Here is a 14,720-nt window from a genome sequence, read left to right as displayed (position 1 = left end):
CATTCAGAATTTGATGTTTCACCATTATAGTGTTATCGTTACAAAAAAAGTGCAGTTTAGAAAAAAGTTCAGTGCAAGGTCTGCAATGAGGTAGGTTGGAAGATCAGGACCCTAAATTCTGGAACGACCATGCAGTCGTCTAACAACAGCAGGAAAGGAGCTGTTCCTGAATTTAATGGTATGTTCTTTCAAGCCGTTGTATCTTCTGCCAGATGGGAGAGGGGAGAAGAAGGAATGTTTGGTATGAAAATGGTCCTATATTATGTTGGTTGCTTTCCTGAGGATTCTGGTTTATGTGATGGATTGCACTACATTCACAACTCTACAATTTTTAGGGGTCTCAGGCAGAGCCGTTACCAAACCAAGCAGCGATGCATCCTAATGGGATGCTTTCTGTAGTGCATCTGTAAAAGTCATTGGAGACATGCTGAACGTTCTTGGTATCCTGAGGAAATGGAAGCAGTGTTGTGCTTTCTGTAGTGGATGTTTAAATTGGAGAAATCATAATCATAATTGTAATTTATTACCCAAGTATGTTTTGCAACATATGAGGAATTTTATTTGCCATAGTCATACCAAAAAAAGCAACAAGACACACACCTACATAAAATTTGACATCCACCACAGCGGCTCCTCCACATTCCTCACTGTGATGGAAGGCAGTAAAGTCTTATCTTCTTTCCTCCTTTTTCTCCCGCAGTCGGGGGAGTCAAACCATCCGCAGTTGGGGTGATCGAAAACTCCTGTGATTGGGGTGGTTAAAGCTCCTGCGGCTTGGAGCTCCCGCAGTTGGTCCCTAACCAAGGAACTGCGAGATCCATGATGTTAAAGTCCACAGGCTCCTGGTGGTTGGAGCTCCTGAAGTCAATCCCTGGTAAAGAGATCGCAAGCTCCGGGATGGTAAGTCCGCAGGCTCCCGTGGTTGGAGATCTCAAAGTCTCTCCCCTGCAAAAGGCCGCCAGCTCCACGATGTTAGATCGCAGTGCGGACGGAGAAACCACATGGAAAAAGTTGCATCTCCTTCGAAGAAAGAGTTTTAAAAAGTTTCTCCCACCACCCCCCACATAATACAAAACTAAAAGTACACTAAAACATACATTTTACAAAAAAATAAAAGCAACAAAGAAGGAAAAAGATGACAGACAATTGGATTGGCAAGGCAGCCATCATCAGTGCCACCTGGTGATCAATGCTGAACTTCCTTTGTCTCCTGAGGCATAGGTGTGCTTTCTTGGCCATGGCTTGTTGGCCCTGGCCAAATTATTGGTGATATTTACACCTAGGAACATGAAGTTCGTGACCATCTCCATTTCGGCACCATTGATGCTGAAGGGTGTGTCTAGTCCACCTTGCTTCCTAAGGTCAATAACCAGCTCTTTAGTCCTGTTGACATTTAGGTCCAAGAGTCATGCGCTGAAAGCCATTCTCAGTCCCTGGTGCTCTCATGAGGCTGCTATGAAAGAAAAAGAAAATATACTGTGTACAGAGATATCTATCTCTCTGCTTCTGTGAATCTGATCAACTTTAATCCACTGGCAAAAATATTCTGATATATGGCATCTTGCAAAATGTTGGTTTAATGAAAATCAATCCCTCATTTCCAAAGGCACGTTAACTCAATGACTAGTGTCTCTTGTTTACGAGGTCAGTTTCATGGATGTGCCACTCTATACAACTGTAAGATTGTTAAGGACACATGACCTCCTATAGTAAATTCCCTTCATAAATCTTCAAGCATCTGCATCAATTCACTGTTATTGTCATTGTTAAATAATAGTGACCCAGGAGAGTTTAAAAAAGCAAGCTGGTTCTGATGACCTTGATTGTATTCTGCTGCCTGTTTCCAAATGGTTACTCAAAGTGGGTTCTTGGCGTTGAATGATTGCATAGAGCACCAATTGCTATCCTATTCTCAATTGAAAAATCCCATTAAATGCTCAACGATCACGCAAGGATCAGACCAAAGATCATAGAGCAGAGCTCCACTATGATCTTTGGATCAGACTCTACAGTCGTATACCATCAAGATGCAAACTGCATTCATATGTAAATGCATTCATCCTGTGTTCTGCAATCGCACCTGCATAATTATTCCAATGCAGTCACTTAGTGAAACAAGACGAAGGAGCCAAAGAATAAAAATAATTAGCAATGTTAACGATGCACGTTAATCATACAAGAGAAATGTTCAAGGACGGCACTGGAATATAATCTTCCATTCAGGAAGCACATGATCATAAAGGTGCAAATAACATTCATGTGCAGATGATGCATTGATCTTGTGTTCTGCAGTCACACCTGCAAAATTATTCCAATGCAGTCTCTTATTTAAATAAGAGTAAGTAATTGAAGAATAAAATTGATTAATAATATGCTATGTCAATTGAATTAAAATCCCTTCATCAGTTTTTGATGGGATGAAGTGGTTAAAATAGAGACAAAAGGCACCACCTTCATCATTCAGAGGGATAAGGAGCATCTGCGGAGGCCAAGTTTTAGGGATGGGATGAGCTGCATATTGGAGGGATGAGAGTGGGAGATTCAGCTTGCATGAAAGTGTGTGTGAGAGTGAGAGAGAATGTCAGATAAGCACACAGTTGGGGTTGTTAAAGGAGGAAGAGAGTGAAAGGTGGCCCGACCTTTCTTTGTCGAATCTCCATTGTCGTTATATAGAGCCTCCAAAGGCTCTGGTGCCGACACACCGTGCAGGAAGCTGGCCGAGTCCGGAGCACAAGGAGCGCTGCTGCTGCTGCTGGTGCGGAATTCAGATTTGGAATAGGAGCATCTGCGGACGGCGGCACCAAGTGAAGGTCAGCGTTTCAGGGCTCCCGCAAAGACCTCTGCATCCCGAGATTTATTATCTGGAGCGGGGTACAGCATTTGAGCTGCTTGGAATTGCCGAGGGACTCTGAGACGCCGGGTTAGTGTGCGACATTGCATCATTCATGGCTTTAATGCCGCGGGAAAGTGGGGGCTTTGACTTTGACTGTGACATGGGGGGGGGAGTGCAGTGGAGAGATAAGTTTATTTGGCCTTCCATCACAGCAATGTGATGGATGTTTATGTAAATTATGTTGTGTCTTGGGTCTATTTGTTTGTAAGAGAGTGAAACGGATTTCTCAGGGGTCCAAATGAGATTGATGGATTCTCACTGAGAGATGGAGAAATAAAATGGTGTGTGAGTTCCAAATTTTGAACCTTTCTTCTTCCTGTTTTGAGAATTCCTGACCTTACAAACATAACCCTGTCTGATAGACCCCAGCTGAGTCCCAGCAATATAAACTTCACATCACCATCCCCAACCACAAGCTCTGTCTGTGTTGAGCATCTCACAACTGCTCCCCAGACCTTGCAGCTTTGTTTTGTACAACACACCACTGCTCACCCACCAGCACCATCAAATGCAACCCCCCACTCCCTGCCCTGACTTCATGTTGTGCAACCCATTATCATCACTTCCCAAACCAACATCTATTCCCCCACACCCCAGGAAACCCTCCACTGCCTCCAGATCTCTACTGCTCAAATCACAATTCTCCCCACACCTCGGCCCTTCATAACTTAGCCCATAACCTAGCTGCAGACTTCCTATAACCAGTGCACGTTATTCCTCTTGAGGTTTCCACCTTCTTTTAGGAATGATTACTGTGTGTGGAGGAAACAATGAGAGGCATATGCAGGGGGCAGAGTTAGAGAAAGTCAGGGAAGGAAACCAATGAACAAGGAGAGGTGCTACAACAGTGCTAGATGTATCTTGCATGTGTGAGAGAATGCTGAGAGAATGGAGCAGCTGGGCTTGTATACTCTGGAGTTTAGAAGGATGAGAGTGAATCATATTGAAGGACATTCTTGCTATTGAGGGAGTGCAGCATAAGTTTACAAGGTTAATTCTCAGGATGGTGGGACTGTCATATGCTGAGAGAATGGAGTGACTGAGCTTGTACACTCTGGAGTTTAGAAGGATGAGAGGGTATCTTATTGAAACGTATAAGATTATTAAGAGTTTGGACACGCTAGAGGCAGGAAACATGTTCCCGATGTGGGGGAGTCCAGAACCAGGGGCAACAGTTTAAGAATAAGGGGTTAACCATTTAGAATGGAGACGAGGAAACACTTTTTCTCACAGAGAGTGGTGAGTGTGGAATTCTGTGCCTCAGAGGGCGGTGGTTTTCTGTGTACTTTCAAGAGAGAGCTAGATAGGGCTCTTAAGGGGTCACAGCTTAAGGATAAGGGGGAAATCCTTTAAAACCGAGATGAGAAGAACTTTTTTCACACAGAGAGTGGTGAATCTCTGGAACTCTCTGCCACAGAGGGTAGTTGAGGCCAGTTCATTGGCTATATTTAAGAGGGAGTTAGATGTGGCCCTTCTGGCTAAGGGGATCAGGGGGTATGGAGAAAAGGCAGGTGCGGGATACTGAGTTGGATGATTAGCCATGATCATATTGAATGGCAGTGCAGGCTCGAAGGGCCGAATGGCCTACTCCTGCACCTAATTTCTATGTTTCTATGTTAAAGATAGCAGTGTCAAGGGATATGGTGAGAAGGCAGGAACGGGGTTCTGATTGGGGATGATCAGCCATGATCACATTGAATGGCAGTGCTGGCTCGAAGGGCCGAATGGCCTACTCCTGCACCTATTGTCTCTTGTGAAAGAGAGTCTATATTTGTTAGCATGGTATGACTAGATATTAATGAAAAGATCAAATGCTGAACATTCACTGTGACATGTCCCAGGGATCAGGAGAGACTGCAACCTGAGAGATATTATTACTCTTAGGGACCTACCTTGCAAATGCCTGACTCTGGCGACAGAGAATCTGCACAATCTCCTCACATATAACGTTCCTCCAGTGATTTATGTTTTCAACCAATGTCACTCAGTTCCTCATGGAAAACCAGGCCATTTAATATAAAGTATCACTCACTATTAGCTTGGCGTATGCTGGTCATGTTGCATACATTAACCTTTGAGGGGTGGCTGCAGTTACTGCTGTTACTACAGACGTTATTGGTGTTGACAGTAAATACGATATTCAGCACATTATTAAAATGGCATGCAATGGAATTGAGGTAGTAATTGAGGGAGCATGATAGTTCTGTTTTTAAAACATCATCAGGGAATATTGCAATCTTTATAGAACTTGTGAAAGCAGCTATCTTTATTCCCCAATTCCAACTCACTCTCACATGTTTTACTGTACCAGGACAGTGCCTGGAAAAACAGAGGTGGAAAATGTTTGAGAGATTCAGTGTTCAGCTGGAGGACAAGAGGGAAGTTCAGAGGTTCCTGTTGCATTGGGTGCAAATCCCCAATTGGAAAAAATGATGCAAAGCAGAAGCAGAAAATTGTGCAATGTTGCTGACATTGTGGAGAGTTCAGTGGAGGCCACAATGGGAGATCATTTCAATTCCCAGCGGACCGTGGCCTGGAAGGGGGAACTGGCCCCTGCTTGTCCCCTGAAGACCAGAGATCGTCAGGATAGAGCCTACGACAAGGACAGGTGTGATGGGTGAGGAGCAAGGAAGGAAACCAACAGGAGAGGGAGCTGGGTCTGACCTAACCCTGCGCTCCAGGTCAGCAGCAGGAGGTGCCCCTGGGGAACAAAGGTGGATGGGCGAGGAGAGGACATCGGTTCACTGGTCGATCCGCACGTCCAAGGGAAGGCGATGGTTGGAGGACCGCAACAGCCTGGGGCTTGCCTGGAATGGACACCACTGACAATTAGAGCAAGGACTGGACTTTGAAAATGACACCAAAACATGGTGTCTCTTGCATGCGGCATCATTCTGATCAAGTTGCTAATCGGGAATACTTTTAAGTATGGTAATTCCTGGACTGCAAGAAAATAATTTCACTGTGCATCTCACATGAGACGATATGTACCATTGCACCACTGAATTTGTTGAAGATGGTGTAAAAGGCGACTCAGCCTGTGTGTCTATCTTCTACGGAGAAAATCCAAAGTGTTAACACTTACTCTTATAATTGCCACCATTTCATTGGAAGATAATCCTCCCTGTGAATCAAGTGGTCTTCTCGTGGGTGGCCACTACTTAAACATCATAGTGATAAGTTATATTTTGAATGCTTTGGTTAAATATAATGATAAAACGGACTGATTTATCAAGGTAATATAATCCCTTAAAATCAGTCTCAGATCTGCAGGGAGTCAAAGTAATTGATTTCGAAAAAAAATATATAGGTTTAATGACAAAATCTATCTTTTCTTAAATCACACAGATGCAAGGTAACATTAGGTGCCATTATTTTAAAGTTCATTAGCCATGGTGATAAAAGTTTTGTCGATGCAGGACATTAGAGATCATCACCAATCTTAATTGCCTTGGGGAAGTATAATAATGAATCTCAGTGTTACCAGAAGCCTTATGGCAGAATAGGGGTCAAGGAAAGAGAGTTCACGTCGCGGCCCTGTTTCCACCAATCTTTCCACCACCACGCACAAGAAGCGACAAGACAGACACCATTGTATACAGATGCCGAGAGGTGTGTTCAGCTCTGGCTGAACAACTTCTAATCCTGTGTGTGGACTCGATAAGAAGAAGATGGCAGAATAACACACAAGCTACCAAAACCACAATTGCCTTTATGTCAAGCGATGCTTCCTGATGTTTTCAGTGGTGTAGACCCATCAATACAATAACACACTTCCCAGAGAAATTCTGGGGCATTTATCAAATGATGAAGAAGTAACAAATAGTTGATGAGGGCAAGGCCATAGATATCTGTATGGACTTCAGCAAAGCTGTTGAGAAAGTTTTGCATGATAGGCTGCTCTGGAAAGTTTGATCGCAAGGGATCCAAAGATAGCTAGCCAACTGGATAGAGAATTGCCTTCATGGAAAGAAGAAGCAGAGGGTGGTGGTGGAAGGGTGTTTTTCAGACTGGAGTCCTGTGACTAGCGATGTGCCTCCGGGTACAGTGTTTAGCCCAATGCTGTCTGTGATTTATATCAACAATTTGGATGGGTATGTACAATTAGTAAATTGGCAGATGACACTAAAGTAGACAGTGAAGATGGCTACACATGTACTCGGATAATCCTACATCTCAGCCATTTGTTCAACCCCTGTCTCCTTTTTATCACAGCGACATTCTGGCCCAGATAGTCTGCAGAATCATCCAGTTTAATATTGGAAAGACTGCTTGTGTCATAAACTACAGTGTCCTCACCAAAATGAATATTGTAGAATATAGAATTCATGTTTATGAAAGGTAGCAGGAAGTAAAAACTGAAATAGGGACATTTCACAAAACCTTGCAAATCTCACCAAGAAACAGAAAAGGCTGGAAATACTCATTTTGTCCCGTTAAATGTATGTTTTGATTCTAGCTTTTATTATTTTCTTAGCTGTTTTAGCTTTTATTATTTTCTTAGCTGTGTATATGTGGGAGGTGGGGGGGGTAAACCGTTAATCTCTTCCATGTACGGGGACCCGACTTTTTCCCTGTCGGGCCTCTGATGTTGTTGGGCCCAACATCGTGGAGCCGGCAGCGGCCTCCATCCGGGACCAACCTGAGGGCTCCAGACGTGGAGCCTGCGGATCTGACATCGTGGAGCTGGCCGTCTTTGCAGCGTGGAGAGCTGTGGTGGTGCGCGGCTGCGACCCGACTTCGGAGCTTTGGATGCTTTCCAGCCGCAGGCCCGGTGGATGGTAACATCGGGAGCTCGCAGGTCCCTGGTGGGAGACCACTTTTCGGAGCTCCTGCAACGGCAACGTCTCCCGCTGGAATCGCAGGGTTAAATGACTTGGAGCGTGGCCTAACATAACCCCGCGCGGCTTAATGGCCGCGGGACTTGCCATCGCCCAGCAGAGGCTTTAACATCAGGAGCCCCGGTCACCTCGACGCTGCAGTTGGACTGCTGGACCGCGGGAGAAGAACAAAGGCTTTTGCCTTCCATCACAGTGAGGAGGTGTTGGAGATCCACTGTGATAGATGTTTGTGTAAATTGTGTTAAGTGTGGGTCTTGGTTTTTCTTTTGTAATGTTAAGACTGTAGAAAATGCAATTTTGTTCAAATCAAGCTGTTTGAATGACAATAAAAGGCATTCTATTCTAGTCTATCCTTCTATCCATTCCTATTAACTCATTTGTACAGTCTATCAAGCGATACTGCAATTTTTCTTTCCAAACTTGTGTTATGTCCTACATGAAGAGCCACAGACCTGAACTGTTAACTGTTCCTTCTTCCACAGATGTTGACAGAATTTTCAGAATTCTGTTTCCAGAATTTCCTATTTCTATTTCAGATTCCAGCATCTGCAAATGTTTTTAAAGTATTTTATTTCCCTCATAAGCTTGCTAATTTATACAAATATTAGGGCTTCCAGGCTTAGTGTCACTATTAGTGTCAATATCAATACTGATGGTAATTTCACTCTGCAGGCACAATAACTGAGTAGTTTGCATTATGCACATGTCATACCATAGAACACCACTAGGTAGCGATCATCAACAGCAATCTGAGTTGATATCATTCCTTCAAGACCTAATGATTCTGGGGAAGTCTGTCTCTGGTGTATGCATGAAAATAATAAAGTGCTTTCTGCAAGAACATTTCTGGTGAAATAATCTAACCTATCACAATTGTATGGATCGCACCTGAAACTTTGCAACTGGCAATCTTGTATTCTAAAACCAAAATGTATTAAACCTCGAGAGTCGGAGGAGTGTATTGAACCAACATTTTCTGAGTATTTGAATCCCTTCCCCAAGTGGGCTGGAACCAGATTGGAGCTTTTTAAAATTCGGCAGTGACCTTATGGCTTGGTCCCACCAGAATCACATTGGCCATCATTTTTTCAGCTTGCTTTGTCTGCATTGTGTGGTGAATGTAAGAAGTCAGATAAATATGCCATTGCTTGCCATTTTTCCAAAAGTTCATCAGGTGAGAGGGGCTGATATGGTAGATGGAGTGATGCATGTGTACAGAATGGCCACTGGCAGAAAACAGAAGCATCATACATGTTTGTACATTGGGGTCACTTTAACGTAAGTTCGGTAACTTGAATGCATAGGAACAAAAGAGATTACAAGGAGCGGTAGGCACAGGTACTGACCTTCCCACCTTTGAAGGGATCTTATAGAGGCACTACTTCAAAAAGATAGCTAATGCCAACAAAGACCCACATCATCCTTGCCATTCTCACAATCCACTCCTACCACTGGTAAGAAGCTATAGCAGTCTGAAAACCGTGGCCACCAGATTCAAGAATAGCTTCTTTCCAACAACCACCAGGCTCTATATGCCAACCACAGCCCTAACATCTATTATGAACCTCAATAGACTATCTTTGGTTGCGTTAAGGACTTTGGGATTTTGCATTAGTATTGTGGTTATCAATTTATTCATTTTTTGTTTATTATATATTATCTATGTCTATTGTGTTTACATGCCTGTTGCTGTTGGAAGTAAATATTTCATTGTTCATTTGTCAGAAATACATGACAATTAAACACTCATGATGACCAGTGACTCACTCTTGGATTTTAAATTCACCGTGGTCAGAGAGCAGAAAACAGGTTTTCCAAAAGGGAACACAGTGTCAAGAAAGCCCCAAGTGAGTGTATGAAGCTTTTTTTCTGTATTGAGTGTGCAACTGTGTTTGAGGATACTGCAGGTTATGATTGCTTTATGAGGGCTCGGGGGAGGAGTATTTCTGATTTTCTCTCCTCTGAGGAGCCGATCATAATGGCTACCTTCGGCACAGCCAGTTTGGGGTCTGCTGTGGAGTGAAGGGGAATGAATGGTGCATAGGGTAAGCCACTGACTTTCGAAAAACATGCCCACCGCTTCTAGGAGACCATTCCAAAGCTGTTTTATCATCCATTCCACACACACCCATCAGCTAGTGCAATCTTTCGTTCGATAGGAAGCTGAGAAATAATATACGGAATGAGGCTTGAGATTTAAAATCCCTGCTCTGGAGATCTTGGCCTGCAAGTGAAGCTTAATATTCTCCTCCTCACCGTTTCTCCACCTCTGCACACATTTTAGAAGCCAATGTCAATATTTGAAAGTTTGCCAAAGTGCCATTATGTAGAAGCATTCCCCTTCAGCAGGATTGTCAGTATTCCAACTATTTTTTCTTACCATATTTGGCAAACAATTAAATTAATACATTTCAATTTCATCATTTTGCTAAGCCATTTCCATATTTGTTTGATTTATGTGCATTAAATCAATCAGTGCACTTGGAGTGGTACTGTAAATATTATGCCTTTTCTAAAATACCCTGCACTGTCCCTTTTATCCAACTGTTGCATCAGTCAAGCCTAATGTTTATCTCATTTCTCCAGACTCTCTTTACAAGCATTCAAGGTCATAAGCCTATCTTAATTTGTCACGGGTAAGGAAAGAATTCTACTGCAATACTTCATGTTAGATGTGATAAATCTGCTAGTAACTATTTCATGATTTCCAAATTCAGGTTGCGGTTGACAGATTCATTACTCACTGCTCGTTTTGGACTATCCTCTCAACTTCCTCTCAAGATCTGTATATTCTGTTACATGACATTTTAATTCCCTGCTTCATTTCAACTCGCCTTTCTGTCCATGGCCATCTACACTGTTAGACGTTGCTCAGTATCTGCTCAAGGACCATAACCAGTTAGGAACGATACAGCCTACTGGACTCAACATTTGCATTTAACTGTATCATAAGATAACAACTGCTCAAATTTTTCTTAGACAACAGGTGCTGGTAATGGCTCAAAGCTAGTCATTTATATTCTCTCCAGACACAGCCTTGGTGTAGTAGTTATGATTCATGGCCATGCAACTGCACGGCCTCTGTGCCTGACAAAAATCATTGATTGAATGATTCTGTTGACTGGAAGGTTGTGTGTTCTAACGACATGAAAGGAGTAAGTAACCATGTGCATCAAAATTGGCAAAATATTTGACAGGCAGGTAAACTGCACCTTGACTGCACCAGAATTACCATTGAATAGATGTTTACCAAGATCAGAAAACTAAGGCAATTAAATAATGTAAAAAGTTGTTGCAAACAACTAACGATTCTTTGAAACACTTAAAAAATTTAAAATACTTACTTCAGTCTCCCCCAGATGGACTTTTGCATTCAAATCAAGAACTTTCAGAGCATTGTTGGAAATATTCCCCAGGAATTGGAGAATCACTACAGTTTCCTGCTCCCTTTGCTGAATGCTGTAAAAAGTTCAGTTTTGTACTGCAGACTGCTCGCCTGTTGTGAACTGCTGACATCTATGATAGGCTTGCACATTTGAATGCACACAATGCAATTTCAGATAGTGCTGCTGCATGCACAGGACCATGTGGGAAGATATTGACAGTCACCCCTCAACATCCAGGCTACATCGCTCCCACTGCCTATTACCTTTCATTATCATTCTCTTTTGTCATTTAATCTCACCTGTCATTGAACATCACAGATTCCAATATTGCAAACATTAAAATGCAGCTACTGTAAATTGAAATAAAAACACAAAATGCTGGAAATAGTTAGCAAATTGGGCAACAACTGTGAAGACAGAAAAATAGTTATTGTTTGAGGTTGATAGCCTTTCATCAGAGATTTCGTTTTAAACTGTTGCCTCCTTGGCTCCAACAAAAGGTGAATTTCCTGAAGCATAAACTCTGTTTCCCTCACCATGTGTCCCTCCTGACTTGCTTAATATATCCAACTTTTAGATTACAAACATGTGCAAGGAATCATTAAGGATGTGCATGTATGCTCTTCTAAAACCTGACAAATGTACATTTTTGGAATTGCCATATTATCATCTAAAAGTTGGGCAGTTTGTGCCCGTTTTTCATGCATTAGTAGTGCACAATTCCATGCACTTTTCACCTTGTAGCAGAAAATGATTCATGGTGTTAATGACTCCATCACCATGTACATCTCCCTTTTCCAGCTTTGGTATTTTTGGGTGCATTTACTATCAAGATTCACTCACAGTTTAACTATGAATGCATTGCATGCCTTTGTTGCTTTGCAATTTCAAGCCACAATGTTGACATTGAGATATCTGAATGACCACCTTAAAAAAAAAACACAGTTCAACACCATCCAAAGCCATTGACTTTGCTGAACCCCACGATTAATGTTTTTCCCCTGCATTTAATATTTCAATCAATCATGCAATCAGCAGTCATATTAATGGAAGCTGTTTATTACTGGGAGATTCGATATGACTAATATTGGGTATGGGGGCTGGATTGGGGTTCCAGGAAGTACATTCTTGCTCAAAGAAGACATTCCTAAAGAGTCTTTGGAAACACAATGTGATCTCTGAATTGTGGATAAATGTGAGATTATCCACTTTGGTGGCAAGAACAGCAAGGCAGATTATTATCTGAATGGTGTCAGATTAGGAAAAGGGGAGGTGCAACGAGACCTGGATGTGCTCGTACATCAGTCACTGAAAATAAGCATGCAGGTACAGCAGGCAGTGAAGAAAGCTAATGGCATGTTGGCCTTCATTGCGAGAGGATTTGAGTTTAGGAGCAAAACTGTACGCAATACTTCAGGTGTGGTCTCACCAAGACCCTGTACAACTACAGTAGAACCTCCCTGCTTTTATACTCAAATCCTTTTGCTATGAATGCTAGCATACCATTTGCTTTCTTCACTGCCTGCTGCACCTGCATTCCTACTTTCAATGACTGGTGTACTATGACACCCAGGTCTCGTTGCATCTCCCCTTTTTGGAAGGCAAGGGTAGGAATTTGAGAGACAATGACCTACCTACACTGGTTCTTCACTCCTGTATGTAGCACTCACAGAGCTACAGACAGCTGAAGAAATCTCAAAATCGTTGCATTCTCAATGTGTGATTTTGATGTCTGAGTCAGTTTGTGAACACCTTCCAATACCGAAGCAGTTTCTCTGATTTCATCATTGTGTGCTGTGTGCTGCACTCTCAAGTCATGTGCGGGTAGCAACACATTCTGGAGGAAGGAATGCCCATAGAACTGTGAAGAGAGAAGGAAACATCAGAGGAGAACACAGAGCTGTTCAGGGGGATTATCCCTGAGTCCTGGGAAAAGAGCAATCTGTCCATGAATGGAATCGCATTGCTCCATGTGGACAGTGTTTTACTAACCCAAAGCTTCTCTCAGCTCAATAAAGCTGTTATCTGGTGGCAGGTTACTGTTCCATTAGATCATTAAACTGAAACCATGCAGGAGAGATCAAATATCCAGTTGGATAAAGTATAAAATTATAAAGACACAATGCAGTGTTCAAATGGGCTCGACCTGTGCATCCACAAATGCTGACACCTGATTCCGTGGTGCTGGGTGAGGGTTTGGCTGAGAGCACCTGCAAAGAAACTATCACTATCTCCAGGGAGACACTTGTTGCTTCCTCACTCTGAAGAAATCACTGAGAGAGCATGCAGATGGACCCTCTTGTGTGTCATGTGCCTATGATGCACTAACCAACTCATGGGCATCATCATGCACCACAGTCACAGCATTCACCCGCTTTCTCTAGGGCAGTACAGACACTTGAACTCCCCAACAATGAATCTACACATTTAATTCCACATGCCGGGGTGGGAGATTGCAACCTTCATGTGGTCTGCCCTGTTTCGACAAATGCAATCAACCTGGTGTGCGCAATCAAATAAGATCAAATAAAACGAGTTGTTCTACAACTTTAGGCTGTGCACGCCATACGCAAGAAGAAAATTCCACATGTTTTATACCACATGCCAAAGCCTGTGACATAGGGAGATCTATCCTTCAGTATTGATATGATCCTAGGCCCTTAGCCTTTCAAAACTGCTATGCTATTCAACAAGTGCATGGCGTTGTACAGGTGCACAACCTTTTATCCGAAGATCCAAATAACGAAAACCTCCGAATAGCGACATTTTTTCGGTCCTTGAAGACGTTCACCGAGGGCGGCCCGCAGAGGTGACAGCGGAACCTCCGGTCGGTCCTCGAAGAATGGGGAACTAAATCCCCATTCATAAAAGAGAAGGTGAGGGTATATTGCGCGGGAGGGTTAATAATTGACAATATGCTGCTACCTGCCAGCTGAGTTAAAAAGTTCCCACGGTAGACTCACGATACACAGTGTGTCGTGAGTCTTGCGTGGGAACTTTTTAACTCAGCGTGCAGGCAGCAGTAGATTGTCGCTCCCTTCAGTTTCACCCCACCTACACCCCTCTGCTTCCCTCCCCTCTCCAGCTCCCCGCTCATTGCACCGGCGCGGGGGCTTTGTACTGTCTTCACGTCGCGATGCTAGCAGCACAGTGCCAGTCACCGGAGACGTCAGGACCAACGGAACACCGACCCCCAGGCCCACTGCAAGCACGGAGATCCCAGAGACCCACAGCCAGCAGCAGCCCAGCCCCGTTCCAACTCCAGAGGAACACGCTCCCCGTATGGGCAGAAGCTGATGGTGTGCAAGGGGTACGTCTTGTTCTTGGGGTCGCGCAGCTCAGGCTGTGGACGAACTGCCACTTGTCGCCATAGCGGCCCATCGGGGAGCGGATTCCTCTGGAGTTGGAGGGGGAGGGGGGTATTGTGCTGTTTGATCGCCCCCTACTATTCCAGGGACAGGGAGGCAGGACGTTCACCGAGGGCGGCCCGCAGAGGTGACAGCGGAACCTCCGGTCGGTCCTCGAAGAAAGGGGAACTAAATCCCCATCCATAAAAGAGGTGAGGGTATATTGCACGGGAGGGTTAATAATTGACAATAT

This window comes from Leucoraja erinacea, chromosome 5, assembly GCF_028641065.1.
Source record: "Leucoraja erinacea ecotype New England chromosome 5, Leri_hhj_1, whole genome shotgun sequence".
NCBI lineage: Eukaryota > Metazoa > Chordata > Chondrichthyes > Rajiformes > Rajidae > Leucoraja > Leucoraja erinaceus.
Note: the sequence above shows the minus strand (reverse complement) of the source record.